Here is a 19,274-nt window from a genome sequence, read left to right on the forward strand (position 1 = left end):
CTGGCTACTGTATTCTCCCTTTTAAAAGTTCTCATAGCCCCATCTCTTCCTCCTACTAGTTTGAATGTGAAATAGCCCTCGTTAGAGCCCTGGTGCTCATTTGTTGGTGCTATTTTGGGAGATGATGACGAACCAATGAAGGCTTAGTATGTCTAAGCAGAAAGGCAGGGACTAGGAGGACCTAGGTTTCCTTTAGAAGATCTTCTCTTTTCCATTGCCAGTTTATCCAGGTACCTGGCAAGGGAGGTGGGGCTTAGCTGGAAGAAGTAGTCACTAAGGAAATATCCTTGAGGATATCCTATCCGTGGCCCCTTCCTGCTTCCTATCTGATGTGAGGTGAGAGCCTCCTCTGCCTCACATTCCTATTGCAAGCAACCATGACTGAATCTCCGAAGCTGTGATGGAGTTGACTCTTAGGTCGTTCTTTCATGCAGTGGGTCACAGTGACAAAAGTTTATTGATAAGGTAACCCTAATCAACAAAAATTGAAATGTATTTATATGTGTGATGATTTTATCTATGACATTTATTTTAGTCCTTGAAAGTGGGATCTGGTTAATTTTCTGATAATTGTTTTCCCAGAACTCAGTCCCAAATTGGCACATGAACAGCTTTTCTGAACAACCCCAAGAGCTGATGGATGCTTCAGTTCTAAGTAAGGCAATGGGATATTTTCTATAAAGCATCCGTGGGCTTTGGTATTAGCAATGCAAAGCTTTGAGTCCAGAGGCTTCTGTTTTTTAGTAAGCCTTCTGGTTTTGAACATTTAGATTATCTGACTAACTCTGGGCATCATGGTTTCAGAGCTATACAGTGGGATGATTACTTTCATCTATGGAATACCACCTACCCGTCGGAGTTTGATGCATTCTGCCCTCACAGAAATTCTTCTTTGTCAAAAGCTAATGATCAGAGATACAAAACAGGTGATACATATTAATTTTGTAAATGTAGCTCTTTGGGATAGAAAATAGAGGTAGAGAAAGTGTGTGGCAGGAGAGAATGTCACCATGTAGTAGGTGTTTAATGAGTCCCATTCAGTGGTTGTGTTGGGTTTAAATTTGCCCTTAGCATATGTGCTTGAACTCTTGATGCTGATGAGGCAGGATTTTTTAATCAGAGAAGATGATCTAGTGAAAGCTCCTACCTGCCCATGAGGATGAGTGTTCAATACAGAACTGCAGAAAGGCAAGGACTTGCTCGACCTAGTTTTCCTTCATGAGGGCCTTACTTATCCCTTTGCTGTTGCCATTCCAGATGGACACTGGAAGAGAAGAGGAGAGGAGAGGAGAGGAGAGAGAGAAGAGAAGAGAAGAGGGGAGGGGAGGGGAGGGGAGGGGAGGGGAGGGGAGGGGAGGGGGGAGGAGGGGAGAGGACAGGGGAGGAGGGGAGAGGACAGGGGAGGACAGGGGAGGACAGGACAGGACAGGACAGGACAGGACAGGACAGGACAGGGGAGAGGAGAGGAGAGGAGAGGAGAGGAGAGGAGAGGAGAGGAGAGGAGAGGAGAGGAGAGGAGAAGAGAGAGAAGAGAAGAGAAGAAGAGCATTTTGGGAGGCTGAGCTCACACCTCTGAGGTCACATGGGGAGACGGGCTGCTTACTAAAATTCGGCAGTGATTTCAGTTTATTAACTTGGGCCCCTGTAATTAAACAGTTCTGTTCATTAGCATCTCTGCTTGTATGCCTTCCCTTTTCATGTTAGAGTTGAAGCTCAAAGTAGTTATTTGTATGATTTCTCAATTTGTTTTGGTTTCTGTTTTCCCAAAGTGATAGTTTTACAAAATTCATAGACAGCACTTGTTTTGCATGTTTGATTGTCAGCTCTTGACAGGAAAAAAATGACTGCAAGAACAGACTCGTCAGATGGAGTCTGTGTTCTGGACATGGGGATGTTTGGTAATTCTGAGATCCTGCTCCTTCTGAAGAATTTGCAAGGGGATTTACAAACTTCATGTTCCCTTGTGTGTATGTGTGAGTGTGTGTGTGTGTGTGTGTGTGTGTGTGTGTGTGTGTGTGTGTGTATGTTGTAAATCTGGGAGCATTTAAGATTACTGTTGAGCAATTATTAAGGTTGGCTTGGGCATTGCAACTGACAAATATTTTATTTCCTAGTATTATGCAAGAATATCAGTTTTCATCAAAGGGCAGATGGGGAGATAGAGCATTCAGTTTGAGGCCCATCTTTTCCTTTTTGTAGATCTTTTTTGTGGTTGTTGATAGGAATAATTCCATACAAGGGCATTTGTAGGACATATCTAAGGAACTGTCAATCAAGATAAGGCAAACTGTTGTTCTTGTCTCTGGAACATTTACTACCCTTAGCCATTCATGGGAGACAAAAGTCAAATTGATCAGTGCATCAACAAAAGACATTCCAAACACAACAGTAGTGGGAAAAAAAACATAGTGCCACATTGGTGACATTTATAACAAAGGATGCGGATATATGTATGTGTGTATGTATGTATGTATGTATATATGTGCTAGTGTTGAGGAAGTAGAGATGAAGAGGAAAAATGAAAAAAAAACAGGGAGGAAAGGACCATTTACAGTGTTTTGGAGACAGTTTCTCTTTGCAACTATAGTGAGCTGACAGCTTTGATATATAGCTTTTCTTTCCAGCTCCCATCTTACAGATATAAAAGTAAAATCTCAGTGGTACACATGAGAACATCTACTAGAAGATGTTAGAGGCAGGAATTAAATGCCATCTATCTCCCTAAAGCCTGTGTACTTTCTGATGTCCCTTGTAGCTGCTCTGACTCCAATTAACATGTGTTCTGGGAAACAAAATAATTGACCAGTAACTCCAGATTTACTGACCAGTCACTAGATGCTGAGTTTTTCATTGTATGGCTGAATAATGCTCAGTGAAATGTGTGTGGGGGTCAGAGGACCATTTGGACTTAGAGCCAGGATGATATAGTCAGAAACTTTTAGGATGACAATGTGAGCTAATACAAATACAGGTACCACTGTGATCCCACTCTAAGGATGAAGGAAAGGAGAAACAGAGTAGTACATGGAAAAATGGATGATAGTTGGGATACTATGAATGATGAATGCTACTCCAGGGAAAACACAATCAAGCAGAGATATATAATCCACAAGTCCCAAGGCCTATTTTCAGCAGAATACCCGGTATGCCCAGCAGGGTAAGTGAGGCCTAGATAAGAAGCACTGAGCTGCAGTCTGGGTCTGAAGGCGGCCTGAGCGGCTGTCTCAATGACAATGAGGCTCCTACTGCTTCTGCTGGTGGCGGCGTGGGTGGTGGTCCACATCAAGGCCTCTGCCAACGTGGGCAGCGTGCCCAGCAAGAGATTAAAGATGCAGTAGGCCACAGGGCCGCTGCTCAAGTTCCAGATTCGTGTATCCTGAAAGTACAGGCGGGTATTTGAAGAGTACATGCAGGTTATTAGCCAGTGGTATCCAGACATCTGCATTGAAGGAGAGAATTATCTCCCTCAACCAACTTATAGACACATAGCATCTTTCCTGTCAGTCTTCAAACTGACAGGAAATTATTAATAGGTTTAATAATTGATGGCAAAGATCCTTTTGCTTTTTTCGGCATGCCAGCTTCTAGCATCTGGCAGTGGGGCCAAGAAAATAAGGTTTATGCATGTATGATGATTTTCTTCCTGAGCAACATGATTGAGAACCAGTGTATGTCAACAGGTGCATTTGGGATAACTTTAAATGATGTGCCAGTGTGGTCTAAGCTGGAATCTGGATATCTTCATTCTATGCAACAACTTGTTCAAATTCTTGACGATGAAATGAAACTCAATGTGCATATGGATTCAATCCCACATCTTCAATCACAGCCCTACCTATCAGCACCGAAAACTCTTTTACACGAAGGGATTTTGCAAGAGCAGCGTGACTGACATTATGAAGGCCTGTACTGAAGACAGCAAGCTGTTAGTACAGACCAGATGTTTCTTGGCAGGCTCGTTGTACCTCTTGGAAAACCTCAGTGCAAGACAGTTTTCCATGCTGGCACATACATGTAGTGCAGTGATCCTGTGTAGCTTCCCTGAGCCCACTGTTCATAGTTTCTTCTTGACATAGCATTACTACTTGTAATTTTTTTCTTGGTCATGTGTGAGAAAGCACAGCATTGAGTTATAACTTGAGTTTTTTTTCAACATGTGTGTTAAGTCGGTTGTGTTTTTATATGAATTTTCATTTTTTTTAAATAGTTAAACATCAGTTTTCTTGGGGCAACACCTGAAGTTCCCAAATAATTTTTAAGAGGTTCTCAGATAGCTCTAATTGGCCATGTTTAATTCATAGTTTTGAAAACATTGCAGATTGTGAACAGTAAATTATACAGGACACAAAATGAAGACTGACCATCTTTGACCATAATGGGGGGGGGGGAGATATAACTAAAAAAAACCACCTACACAACAGATAGCACCCTCCTTCTTCACTCGTTTGATGGGTTGAATTGGCCAAGAAAACTTTACTGAGCACACACTGTGCACCAAGAGTTGGACTGAGCAGCAGATCGGGAAGAGCAATACAGACCACAGACATCCATGGACATAAGCTGGGGGCTAGTCTGTTGAAGAAAAAAGATTCAAAGCCGTTAAATATTTAATACATACATGCAGGTTATACTTAGTGTGAGTTTGTCTATGTTCCCATCCAGGTACTGACCAGACCCAATCCTGCTTGGCTTCTGTGCTGTGTTCAGGATGCACTGGGTGTGCTAAGGAGGGAATGGACGTGGACAAGTGCATCCATTTTCAGGAAACCGCTCTGCTGCTTGTGTCTGCTCCTAGGTTTCTTCTGATTCTGACTGGACAGAAGAAGCAGCTCTAGTCGTCCTAGAGCTGACATCCCTAGGAAGCAGATCAAGTAAATATGCATCCTTCACTATGGTAGAAGCCCATCTGTCCTCCCCTATAGATGCCAGCCTTGTGTGAGACAATGTCTTGGACACACTAACACTATGCACTTGGCTGCTGGAGAATTACCATATGTGGAAAGCCAACCAGGCCAGGCTAATGTAGGTTATTATTATTTTTTTTTTAGCCTTCCCATGAGAATTCACATTATTAAGTGTATGCATCTCTGTATATTCAACATATTGTTTGTGTTTATCAACATAAGGTTCAAGTCATGAGGTACAGTGCATGGTCAGCTTTGAAGAAGTTTTCAGACGGCTCAAGTCAGAGACCAGATATATATTTCATTTGAGTCCAAGGGACTTGGGTACTCATTTTCTTTAATATTGTGATTGCCGAGAAGAAGAGAGTTCTGTAAATTCAACTGTAGAATCACGGCAGACCCCTCAGTGTACCGAATGTGCCTAAGCCAGGGGTGGTGAAGCACAGTTTTTACAGAGCATCTGAGACATCGGCACATCGCTGAGGGCATGACACTCTGCCAGTGATTTCACCTCAACCTCAGCCGCCATTTCTCCCTGCCTCCACACAAGGTTTCACATGGCCAGTGCTGCATGGAGATCTCAGCCATGTTGGTTATAATTTCTCTTTTTAAGGGAGATGCATCTTCTGTCAGTAAAGTGCTTGCCATGCAAGACCCATGTTCTATTCCCCAGAATCTGTGTAAAATAAACACAGCTGGGCACTGCAGCGTATGCCTGTGATCCAGATGCTGCAGAAGAAGAGACAGCAGGATTCCTGGGACATTCAGACCAGCCAGTCTAAGGGAATCAGTGCTCCAGGTTCAGTGAGAGATGCTGACTTGAAAAATAAGGTGAATGACCAACAGAACAGATACTAGGTGTCTATCAGTGGCCTCCACATGCATGGACACACAGAATTTTATCTATGAGAGGAAACCTCAACAAATGGAAAAACACAAACCCAGAGTCAGAAGAGGTACTGTGAGCCTTGGGGAGGTGAGAAGGATGGATAGTATTAAGGTTTATAAGCCTGGCTCCCATTCTACCTCTCTAACAGGGGAGAGACTGAGCTACCTGTCACTTGGCATATGGTTCCTATAGATCAGTCCCTTGAGACAGACAAGTGGGTTTTCAGAGTTTTCATAGGTACAGTTTCTTCTACCCACATAGCACAATGAATATAGACTAGTGACAAGTGGCATGTGATTGTGAGGCAGCTTTTTATGTCACTCTCCTCCGTTGGGTCCTTTGTCTATGATGGAAGAAGGCAAAAGCCAGGCTTCATCACTAGGACTTTGATGAGCCTGTAAGTCCCCTTGTCTGTCCTGGAAGAGTGGGCTTCCTGGTAACTGGGTAAGACTCTCTGGAGGTTTCCCATTAGTCTCTCAACAAAGCAAGAAGAATCCTTTGCTAGAGAGAAAAGCTGATGTCACCTCTTCTTTAAGTGTTGCTTTTCTTAGTGATAAAAATTAAATATGGCAGTGCCTGGAGACTTGGCTCGGTGGTAACCTGCTTCTGAACAAGCATGAAGACCAGAGTTTGGGTTCACAGCACCCATGCAAGTGCTGGATGTGGTGGCACATGTCTGGAACCACAGAATTAGAGGTACAGAGACAGATAGCTCTAGGGGATTCACTGGATAGCCAGTGTATCCAAAATAGTAAGCTGCATAGATGTGCATGTAGGCTAGTGAACCTGCACACACACACACACACACACACACACACACACACACACACACACACTCACACAAGTGCACACACACGTGCACACATACAAAATCTCTCTCTCTCTCTCTCTCTCTCTCTCTCTCTCTCTCTCTCTCAAGTTAGCTATAATGAATGGCATTATTCGTGGTGTTTAATTGTGTGCATGTCTGCATGCTTGAAAAATGGAAAATACATGATCATTTCAAGGCCCTGGCTTGAAGACCTGATTTGGTCTATATTTTCTGCTATGTGGCCTTGGTGAATTCCCTCCTACTCTCTGGATTCCAATTGCTGATCTGCCAGAGACAAGACTGGGTGATTGGCCTTAACATCCAATAGACTCTAAGGAAGTATATTTACCTCAAACACCAGGAGGTTGCCAATTTAAAAAGATAGATGATGACAGTATAGACTCAAGACATTCTTTTAAAAGGCCATTTGTTTCATGGACAAGAACCCCAAGGCTTACAAAGAAGAGGAATTACCTGGTCCTCACTCTCATTTTACATGGCATTCAGACTACAGTAAGTTCAGATCCCAGCTCTGCCTTTCAATCATCAAATCAGTTGCTGTAATTATGGTTTATTCCACCAGAGGCTTAGTTTTCCTATCTATAAAATGGAAATGACAGCCTTGCCCTCCTAATAGTGTGAGAGATGTCTCCAGCAGTCTAGTAAGGAAATCCAATGAAGATTAAATGGGACATAATCTTTCTTATTATTCACCTTTTATCTCTGCTTCTGAGCACAAGGCATGACACACAATGACACTAAGAATGAGATAGCAATAATACCTAGCTATGTGAGCCCAGCTCTTCTTATGCCCCATGCACAGAACATATATGATCAGCAAGTAGTGGGAGGAGTAGTAAATGTGGCCATCTGTGGTGTGTGTTCATTTCCAAAGCTAGGTTGTCCATAGGCTTTTAAGTTAGTTGCTCTAGGTAGAGGTTTGACTTTTTTATTTTTATTAAATACTGCTTCAAAGGACAAGTCTCTGCCAGGTGTATGATTGCCAGTTGGGAAACTAGACAAGCTATGGGTGTAGGGAGCTTGACGGTTTCCTCATGTCAGGGCCGTGAGTATGAATTCAAAGAGACCCTATATTAAAGCAGATTTGGACCAGCTTTAGAACCCAACCAACAAGTGCAGAAAGAATTACCTTCATTGTGCACGTTCTTCATTGGCTGCGCTCTGTGGTCCTTGTTACTTGAGCAGGGCATTCTTTTTTTTTTTTTTTTTTTTAGGTATTTATTTCATTTACATTTCCAATGCTATCCCAAAAATCCCCCACATGTTTCCCCACCCACTCCCACTTTTTGGCCCTTACGTTCCCCTGTACTGAGGTATATAATGTTTGCATGACCAATGGGCCTCTCTTTCCACTGATGGCCGACTAGGCCATCTTCTAATACATATGCAGCTAGAGACATGAGCTCCGGGGGATACTGGTTAGTTGTTCCACCTATAGGGTTGCAGATCCCTTTAGCTCCTTGGTTACTTTCTCTAGCTCCTTCATTGGGGGCCCTGTGATCCATCCAATATCTGACTTTGAGCATCCACTTCTGTGTTTGCTAGGCCCCGGCATAGTCTCACAAGAGACAGCTATATCTGGGTCCTTTCAGCAAAATCTTGCTAGTGTATGCAATCGTGTCAGTGTTCTTAAGTGGGGGATTGCATCCTCTTTACTGCCCCATGTGGACAGTGGCTTTGGGGGCTGTAATTTATCATGTGAAACCCTCAATGCAGTCTTCATCCTAGCGCAGTACTCAGTGCAGGCCCTGGGCTAGCTGCAGTCGTTGCTTTCTAGTTCTCTGGTCTTCATCACACCCTTGCTATGGGAAACTGAACTCATGTTGGAGATGATGGAGGTAAAGTTCAGAGATCTTGTCTCTCACTCACTCAGGGGCTGATTACTGAGTTGCCATACAGCCAGCATCAAGAGAATTGGAATTGGCGTGTTTTTCTGTCCCCAGGGTAGGCTCCATGAATCATAGCTGCCTGAGTACTTTACCTTTGGTGGTGGCCTTTGCTCTCCAAGGAAGTCATACTGTTCTTCGCTACTTGTTTGCTTAAGCCATGACCTCTCATTTTTGAGTCTACCCTTCAGGAATCTCTAGGAGCTTCTCCAGTGTCACCTCCACCTCTTGCCTTGTCCCTATATCAGCCACTCCAGTTCCTGTGCCTATCATCCAGGGCCCTGGTAATAATATCTCCAGCCTCGTTTCTGCCTTTTGCCTTCATCCAGATTCTGGTCTAGCATAGTTAGCTCTTCTCCATTTCCCACAAACACTGTCTCCTGCCGCAGTTGCTGGCTCAGCATCTCCTGGGCAATGTATCATTATCCCTTCAGACACTTTGCTTTTAGTTTCCAGTCTGTCTCAGCCTTCCAATACATGGCTCTATCCCTCAGCTCCAGTAATCTTCTGTAATGGCATCCATCAGAAGGTTCTGGACTCCTAGTGGGCTGGCTAAAGGGTAGCCAGCGGGTCTCCCAAAAAGAGATCTTCCTAAAGAGGGCTTGCATTTCTAAGAAGTACTTAATAGTACATTGTTTCCCTACAACACACCCTGCTTTTGAGAATCCTGTGGTCCTTGTATCCGTCCAAACTCAGTTTCAGCAAAGAATCACCTAGGGAGCTTTAAAACTATTATATGTACTTGCCCTAACAAGTACAAATTGGATAAGCAATTGGTCAAAATCTCTGAAGCAGGCCCTGACACTGTTATCTTTGCTAACTCCCCTGAGGATGCTAAAATGGAGCCAACCAGGGCTGAAGACCACTGGTCCATCGAGGGACCATCCATAAGGTAAACAGGGAACCACTCTGCTAGAATCAGCAGGGTATTTCACTTTCCCCAGAGAAGTGTTAGGGCAAATGGCTTGAGCAAGGTATCCTCAGACCTCGGGTTCAGTTCCAGCTTAGGTTTGTACAGCCAGGCAAGGGTCTCAGCCTCTTTGACCCCAGCCTGGGGCTTACAGCTGTGATGCATCTGAAGAATATGAGTGCCATTTCCATATCAACCCTCACATCAATTCTCATGACATGAAGTTGCTATTCTTAGTTGTCAACTTGACATCTGGATTTAAACAAAACACAAATGGCTGGGTGTATCTGTGCAGCATTTTTTTTCTTAAATAAATCATTTGAAGTAGGACAACCCACTTCTGATCAGGATGTTGGAGGTGAGAAGATCCACCTTTTATCTGGGCCCCACCTTCTGCTGTTCATCTATATGAAGGACATAGAATAAGCATGCTGCCTCTCTCTTTACCTGCTTGCCCTTGCTGTTGCTAGCAAGTCCATTTCTTCACTGGCATTAGAGACTATGTCTTCAGGATTCAGAAGTATACTGAAGACCGGCTGAGACATCCAGCCTTACAGACTGAACAACTACTAGATTATTGGACCTTCTGTTGGTAGACAGCCACTGTGGGACTAGCTGGACCGTAGCCTGTAAGCCATTTTAATAACTCCCTGTCATTCATAAATATTCACATACACATATATACATATACATACATATATATACATATGTATATGTATATATATATGTATATATATATACATATGCATACATACATACATACACATTTTTCCCTGACTGATATAGTCTCTGTCATACTGTAGATATTTCTAAACCAAAAGGCTAAGATGTTTACTAAACATAAAAGCAAACTAAGAGGTACATTGAACTGCTCAGTGGCACTAGTACCATGTCAGAAGATCTATGAATTTCATATGACCATACTGCCTTGTATAAATAGTGTGGGTTTGCCAATAGGACTTTCTGTGTATCAAGAAGGGGTTCTTAGTCTGTGGACCAGCAAATTCCATCCATGATCAGTGTTCCTTAAGATCTTCTGAGAAATGCAGGTTGTTGAGTCATGCTCACCCAGACTACCAGATTGGAAGCAGTTGGGAGGGCCACGCCATTGGGTGGTAACAAGACACATTTGTTAATACAAGCTTGAGAGATGATGCTATGATGCGAGCGGCCTCTCCTCTGCCCTCTTCCACTGTCGTGTCAGGAGCTGATGTTGGTAAATGCCTGGGCATCTGGAGAATATCCAGTTTTATAGCCTGTTTGAAAAGAGAGTTTGAAAGCATGTATCCATTGCATTCATTGGCAATTTTTATTCACATCATGTAACTTTTTCCTGACTTTCATTTGGCCTTGGCATTGGCTATCTTTTAATTATTATAGGTAAAAAAGGAAAGGCATATCATCACCTGCTAGGGTGGTTGCTTTTCTTTCAAATGTGTCCATGCCCAGCTTCACTCTTGTGATGAACACACAGCTCCAGGGTCTGGGTTTGATTATAATGGGAGGAAAGACATCATTTGAATAGGTGTTGTTCTGTGTGAAGGGTGAGCTAAATTAACAGCTGGACCATGTTCAGGTCAGAAGAGGGATGGGCTTAAAAGGCTGCAGAAAGGCTGCATTGTGTCAGAGCAGTTAAAAGGGAAAGTCCTTTTTACTTTCGGCACAAGGGGGACATCTACAAGGATTCCAGGTCTGCTTTTATGAATATGAGGCTCTAAGAAGTATTGCCCTTTTGAGCTGTGGGGGACAATGTCACCTTGATCAGCCAATTTACTGCTGCCAGCAGTCAAAAGAGCCAAACATCTTCACAGGCTGTTCAATCCACTTTCATTTGATCACCCAAAGAGAAGCCTGGGACAATAGCTGTTGGATGTGACATTGATGTGATATATATTTGCTCCGTCTGAAAGGAGCAGGTGTCCTTGAGGAGCTCAGAACTAAGAAGGGGGTCTGATTCCCCAACTCCCTGGAACCCTGAGCAAGTCAAAACAGGGGCCTGTATCATCCTGACTCTAGCTTGACTGATGTTTCTCCAAATGAAGACATTTTTCAAACTCCCTAATCCATCACTGATCAGACTCTTGAGTCACCCCATTTGTCCAATCTCAGGCAGATCCCCAAAGCATCCTTGTCTCACCCTGCTTCATTGCTCATCCATATACAGAGAAGTCTTTGAATTCTATCTCAAGACCATAATACAACACTACAGACATCGGGGGAACATCATTTTTCTGCCTGGTCTGTTTAACTGGTGTCTGCCAGGTTCCCACACCCCCTTCAATCTAACTCTGGAACCACCTGCCCCCCCTTTTTTAACCCACCAATAGAATCTCAAAAGAGTACCAAATCTGTTAGATAAAATATCAAAGTTATGAATTCTGATTTAATAAATGTGCCTTTGAGAGATGATTCATGGTGTGTATGATGGCTTTCAATTGCTTTCTCAAACAGTTCATGCTTCATTTCATTAAGAGCTTCAGTCAATGCCAGCTGACTAATTATCACAGTACTAGTTAGCTTTTGTTTTGCAAGTACACGTGCAGGACCTGCCTAGGACTTGGACATATAGACATTTATTGGAAAGGCAAATAGCAATGGTACTTATACAAATGTAAGTGTTAGAATCCCACCAGAGTGACATCCAAAATCGGTTTTCTTTTTTCCTTTTTTTTTCCTTTCTTTTCTTTTTAAAAAATGATTTACTTGTTTTTATTTTATGTCTATGAGAGTTAGCCTGCATAGGTATGTCTGCTACCTGCATGCAGTGCCCTCAAAGGCCAGAAGGGGGCGATAGATCCTCTGGAACTGAAGTCTGGGATAGTTCTTGCAGTGCTTGTCGTGTAACTGCTGAGCTATCTCTCCAGGTCCTGGAAACCATTTCTCAGCTTTAAATTTGCCTTAACAGGGACCTCCAAAACCATGACCACCTGATCGAGAGACCTCCCCACTTCCTGGAAGCACTTGCTTTAATGGCCGCAACACTGGTGTGGGAATGATTTCACTCTGAGGAATGTTGGAGTCTGGCAGCTGAGGGTTTAGGATACAAAGCCTCAGCTAGAGCACATAGCATCCATGAGACACTGCCCAAGAACATGGTTACATCTTGCCTCACTTTCAACAGAAAGAGCCTATAGGACACAGGCTCAGATGCTTACACAGGCAGCCAGACTACTGAGTGGAACTCTTCACTTCAGACCTTCATGCTCCGATTTCCCTGCTCTTTCCATAATTGCAGAAGTCACAGCTACGATCTCATTTATGGGTGGAATTAAAGATCTTAACGGTTAGAACCTGTTGACCTTTTTGCTTTATGCATAGTCTCTGAAGATTTTGAATTTGTTTTAATTTCAATAAAGAAGCCCAAACCCCTTTTAAGCAAATAAATATGGCAACTTCTTCATCAGCGACTTTCTGGGAACAGCATACTGGCTGACTAGTCCTGGCAGCAGGAACCATTCACCCTGATCACCAGTTGTCCCTCTTGGTCACAATTTGACATATTCCCATGGCCCAGGGAGTCATTAAAGAGGGCGTGCCATGCTTGGAGGAGCCCTCCCTGTGTTAGCCTCTTGCTTAACTCAGTGTTTCCCTTTGGCTAACTGTGGCTTTGTCATGTCTGACAAGGGTAACCTTGAAGTGGAGGAGCATGTGTTCCAGGGCATTACAGGAGCCTAAGCAGAGTATATGGATGGCATGAGAACTGCTCAGTGGCTGCCTTCCTGCTGGGAGCCAGGCTTTGTGAGACAGCTGAGCTTGCACAGAGCCTGGAGACCTTCTGAAGTTTGTATGCTTGGTTAAAGGTGTATTGGCCATTCTGCCTGAAAGGTGTCTTACTGCTAGGAGAACAGAGCTTTCAGGAGGCGAGGCAGGAAGACACGATGGCGACGGGGGAGATGATGCTATCTATTCTGCCAGAAGTATCCATTTTTGGAGTGAGTTTTAGATCAAAGCTCCTTTACTTTCCTGGCCTGTAAATGATCGTGCTTTCCTGATAATGGTGTTGTTTAATGGGGGAATTGAGTGGGTTAAAGGTGGTAAAGGGCTAATGCCAACGACAGAGTTATGAGTTCTTATAGTCAGGTTGAGTACTCCTCTGTGTACATGTATCATTTCACACAGACAAGCACTTCACAGGTTACAAAGCAAGTCTGTAGTGGGTTTGGCCCAATGCTTATATTCTAATGTTAATTTGGGTCCCCAAAATTGTTTGCACACGAGAGTCGGACAGTTTGTATGAGAGAGTAAGACAGCAAGGGAACCTGGCCCCAGTTGGTTCTGATTGGTAAATAAGGATGCCAACAACCAATACCTGGGCAGGACAGACAGGGAGGACTTTAGGATTCCCAGACTTGTGACCTGGAGGGAAGGAAGAAGGGATCTGTCATGCAGAGAGAGTGTAGAGGAGAGTAGCTACACCATGCCTGAGAGGAGTGCAGGGCAAAAAGGCATGGCCTCCATGTGAAGGGGCCAGGAGAGTGCAGCCCGGAGCGTAGCCCAGTTGGGCAGTAGCCAAGATATAGCATAGAATTAGTAAGTAATAATTTAGGATAAGCCACGTGGAGGTTAGGCAGTAGCCCAGCTGCTGAGCTGTATAAAGCTGTGTCTTACATTTGGGAATCTAAACCATTGAGTGGGTAGCAAACCCACTTTTTGGACTTTATTAAATATTAAAATCAACATGTGCTTACATTTCATGTCTCATGTAAGTCTTTCAGGTGTTCTGCAGAATAGCGTTCGCTGTATCATGCAGGTGAAGAAGGTCTAGGAGCACAGCTAAGCCCAGATTGCTTGTGGGTCAGTTCTCAGACCATCTCAGCCAGGGAAGACACTGGGCAATTGGCAAGCAGCTTCCTGATTGTCTAATTGAGTGCCGGTTTTCACTGGAGGTGTAATGACCTTTCAATTCAACAGTATTATCTTTTTTAAAAAATATTTTGATACAATGTTATTTTGTGATGATAAATTAGTTTATGATAGTCTGTCTACAAGGCCAGGGAGATAGCTCAGTGAGAAAAAGTGCCTGCCTTGCCACAGAAGTACTCACATCATGTGAGTAACTGGCTCCTACAAGCTATCCTCTGAGTACCACGTGCATGTATTGGTATATATACATGCTCAAATACATGCATGCGTACCAAACAAGCACAAAAACAAATAAACAAAAATGATGGCTATATGAATAGAATGTGTTCTATTTCTCTGTCTCTGTCTCTCTCTCATTTAGAACAATGGGGGGAGGGGAGAAATGGCTACCGCATGTGGTTGTGCACACATCTGCTCCCAGTGCTTGTAAGGCAAAGGCAGAGGCATGCACGTTTTCGTGAGTTCATGATTAGTCTACATGTGAGTTCCATGCCAACCAGGGCTACATATGAAAACCTCATCTCAAATGAAACTGAATGACAACAATACCCACAATTCAATGAGTCTAAGATAACTTTGAAATATGTGTCTAGCTCTTTCACGTCTGTCCTGGACTTGAGCATGTTGAATGGGATGTGGACTTATTACAGGAGCATTATGCTGCGTGCATATAGTATTTCAACATACACAACGGAGTTAATAAATATAACATGTTTTCTTATATGCTTTCCATTCTAAATTTCACAAAGGTTTTAAGACCTGTATTAACGCATAACATAATCATCCAGATTCTTAATTTTAAAAATGCTTTTCTCATTGTTCCTTTATGTGTTCTCTATCACCAGCCCTGCCACCAGTTCATCTGTGAGAGCTAGTATTAATTATTAACTAGACCAAATTTAGATCCAGGCTTCCAAGCTCGCTTATGAGTGTTTTGATCAAGGTGGGACACCTCCCACTATCCCCTAGGCAGGGGAATCTTGAACTTCAATGGCTGGAAGTGAGTACCAGCATGGAGTGCATTTATTGCTCTATCCCTGATTATGATGGTGATGCTACTTCCTAGGACAGGCAGTGACCTGAAACTGTGATCTGAAATCATCCTGTTCTTTCTATGTTGCTCTTGACGAGGCATTTTATTCCAGCAATAGGAAAAGAAATCAGGACTCTGTCTATCTATCTATCTATCTATCTATCTATCTATCTATCTATCTATCTATCTATCTTTATCTATCATTATTATGTATATATATATGTGTGCATATATATACATATATGGTATATGAACAGAATATGTTCTCTCTGTGTCTCTGTCTTTCTGTTTCTGTCTCTCTCTCTCATATATATATATATGTATATGTACATATGTATATATATATATATATATATATATATATATATATATATATATATATAAGATCTATCAGTTGTGACATCATCTATTATTACCCATTCATATAGCATCCATCATCCATCCATTTACCTGTACAAACACATATGCTTCTGTGTGATCTGGATGCTTTGCCTCAGCTAGTGATATTTTAAAGTGAATAATTCTTTGCTGTGGGCTTTTCCTTTGCATGGCAGGATAGTTATCACCATGCTTTGTCTATAACCTCCACATTCTAGTAGCAGTTCCCACCTATTTCCAGTTGTTATAAACTCAAATATTTTCAAACTTTACCAGGATTCCCCTGAGAGAAAGAATAAATCCTGGCTGATGCCCACTGTTTTATATCCACTTCCAAAGCTTACAGTTTAAACACACGAATTCACATCAATACCTTCAGTTCTGACTCAGGGCCTCCCATCTAACCCTCCTTTCTATTTATGTAAATGCTTTTTTCGAACATCAAAAACTTGGTTGTTACTTCTCTTACTGTAATTCTTGATTTGCTTAAATCACCTGAATGTACTCATTGCCCTTACTATGCTGTTTGCTTCTCCAGACTCTCAGACCCTGTCATCTGAACCCTCATGTCCTTCCCTGGTCTCATGGCCACACCAGGCCACTTCTATCTTTCCTATGAGTGCTTTCATCTATCCTTCCCACTGCTGAGTTTCAAATCCTGTGAAGGCAGTTAGCAAGCTTGTTCCATTCCTGCCTAATCTTTGATGGCTAGCATAGTGCCAGTGTGTAATCGGAGCTCATTATTTGTCTGATGAATGACTAGATGTGTGTATGTATGCTTGGCTTGCCAATCCCATGGAAACGTTGCTCCTAAGCACATGGGTCATTGCCTTATGCCCATCTTCCAGGTAGGAAACACTGAGGCTGAGCTCTGTGCCTCTCATACTCGACTCCTTTGCAAACTGTCAAGTTGCGTTTGGCTCAAACCCAGATCTATCTATATGTCAGGCAATGCACCCTTTCTGACCATGGAGGTTTTTCTCATTTTTCAGGGTTTAAGAGCTGAATTTCTAGCTGACAGAGAGTCTTTATTTATGTCTCTGTTTGACAATAGGGAAGATCTCCTTTGCCATCCCTTCCTGCCTGACCTCATCTTTAACAATCCTACCACCTTGCTGCTCTCTCTCCCATACCTCCATCGTGGCCAGTGATATTTGCTCTTCTTTTTGGAGCTTGCCTGGAGTAGAGCGATGATGGGAAAAAGGACTGTCTCTCTGGTACCCTGAAGGGTTTTCAAATAGAACTCCTTGACTGAAGTTCAAACGCACCTGACTGTCTAGCCCCGGCCAAGATAACTGAAAGGAGGAGGGGCAGGGATGTTGGAATTTCACTCCATTTGGCCTTTCATCTGAGCCTGATACCAAGGCTTCCCTTGCAGATAGTGAAAATAATTCTGAACCTTTTGCCTGCCTCTTACAGTCCCTAGCTTAGTGTGGAATGCTGACTTTCTATAGACCTGAGGGGCTTCTGTGTGATGGCGCTGCTGCTAGTGATGATAGTGATGATGGTGGTGGTGTTGTTGTTGTTGGTGTTGTTGTTGTTGTTGTTGTTGTTGGTGGTGGTGGTGGTGGTGGTGGTGGTGGTGGTGGTAACAAGTACAATATGATAGAGCAAACAGCCCATTAAAACATGACCAGTTTCATTTCAATATTTTAGTTCTCCCTTTTCACCACATCAAAATCTCTGAGCCTATCACAACCTCTGCAAAACAAGGCAGAGTTTAGAGAAATGCAAAGGGCACTTTGACCTTGAGCATGCCAAAAGGGCTCCTTAGTGAGGGAAACTGTAGCAGGAAAGGAGGAAATGCTTGACCTCAGGAGAACCACCTGCTAAGATGTGCCGCAAGTCTGACCTTGGGGTCTTAATCAGTGTTTCTTATCCATGAGCCCTTAGAGACTGATCATGACAAGTAGGCCTGCAGTAATCACAGCCTCTGACTTCTTTCTTGAGAGTCCCTGAGTTCCTTGTCTGTGAAGTAGGGATAGCAGCTTGTTTATCTGAAGATGGCTGAGAAGAACCCAGATGCTGGCTGCTGCAACCTGGGGTCATTTTCATTGCTTGATCCAGTCCATATGTCTTTGGAACAGAGAGGGTGGAGAGAGAGAGAGGGCAGGGGAAAAAACAAAACAAAACAATGTTTTTTATCCCGAGACTGGCATCCATTAGTGAGCTGATCTGCAAGCCCTTATACTTGTGTATACAATTTCCAGTTGGATTTCAGCTCCACAACAATCCTGTATAGCCAAATAATGAAGATCATCACTAGGTAACACCTCAAGAAACAGTCCTTTAGGCAGGCGAGGAATTTCTGTCAGGCCACTGCTGAGACATTGTACCCTATGTCCTCCAGGTTCCAAAGTGGAGTCCAGAGCTGGGTGCTCTTTCTACCCACTATCTCCCTTTAATGTGCCCTTTAATGTATTTACCAAAGTCCACCCACTTCTCTCTGATGCAGAGCTACCCACATCTGTGATAACAGACTCCATTACTTCCAAATAGGGGCCTTTACTATTTATTTGGGACAGTATAGATCAGGCCAAGGGGTATCGACAAGGGAATAACTGTAGCATCATCACACCCACTGTTTGATCCAGTGGCTAATGGGGTCATTAGCAAAGGAGAGTAATTGTAGGTTAGGTGTGCCTTGCCCTACTGTTGCTGGCCAGATCGATGGCCATTTATCATCTTCTGACATCAATTCCTGGGAAGATAAACATACTTTATAACTATCTGTGGTCCGAGGCACTGCCATTCGAGGTATACCTGTGTTGGGAGCCTGCAGATGCTGAGGTGGTGTGCCTCAGCCCTGAGAAAGGATATTGGCATCTCAATATTCTCCATTTGAATAAATTCAGGCCCTGAGGGCACACTGGAGTTGGTATGTTTGATCCTGAAGGCACCCAGCAAGCCTCCTGCTTGAAACAGCACCAGCTAGACAGAATCAACTTTCCATTGACTTTCAGCTCCAGTGTAATTCTCTTCTGAAGGTTTATAAAGGCCATTGACTGTCTTATAAAAGATTTAAACACTCACCTAGTGGCACACAGGAGCTCTATCTATCATGATGCCTTTTTTGACAATTTGTGGGGGTGGGGATAAACTGGGGGAGGGATGTTTGAGGTTCCCAGGGCAGCCATGGTTCAGCCTGCCAGTGGCTCCAGGATCTGTTCACAGAAAATGAATGGATCAATTGAAAGGCCCTCCTTATTCATCACTGAGGGGCTCATCTCTACAAGAAGTCATACTCCCCTTGTTCCACTTTAAGAACAAATCACATGTGACAACAGATAAACCTCACCCCCATATTACCTCTGCTTGAACTAAGGGCATGTAACTGGCATGTGAGTGAAACCAGACGCTACTTGTTTATCAGGCCCAAAGTATTTCACAGTCAACAGCAGGGCAACAATGATGGCTTCCCCCTTGCACAGGCCTGTGCTATGAGATGTGCATCTGTTTTCTCTTTAGTCCTACAGAGTAAGTCTGGAAGGCAAATGACACCAGACTGCTGTGAACATTATACATATATGGAACTGAAGTTCAAATAGAGTATATTAATTTGAACAATTCATTCTTAAT

General features: G+C 43.2%; 1 long non-coding RNA gene and 1 pseudogene across 2 annotated transcripts in view; one reads left to right on the plus strand and one right to left on the minus strand.

Annotated features, from left to right (window-relative positions):
• Selenot-ps (selenoprotein T, pseudogene) lies at positions 3,184 to 4,343 on the plus strand (annotated as a pseudogene).
• The window catches only part of Gm35998, a 57,950-nt gene continuing 42,953 nt past the window's right edge, over positions 4,278 to 19,274 (minus strand). The window contains exons 7-9 of one of the 2 annotated variants that reach the window (XR_001778524.2): positions 10,490 to 10,677; positions 4,671 to 4,855; positions 4,278 to 4,572 (exon numbers count right to left, since the gene is read on the minus strand). This is a non-coding gene — a long non-coding RNA (predicted gene, 35998). Of the gene's footprint in view, positions 4,573 to 4,670; positions 4,856 to 10,489; positions 10,678 to 17,332; positions 17,772 to 19,274 lie in introns of those variants that run through there. The other variant, XR_001778525.2, reaches the window with a different exon arrangement.

Source organism: Mus musculus, chromosome 8, assembly GCF_000001635.26.
Source record: "Mus musculus strain C57BL/6J chromosome 8, GRCm38.p6 C57BL/6J".
Lineage (NCBI taxonomy): Eukaryota > Metazoa > Chordata > Mammalia > Rodentia > Muridae > Mus > Mus musculus.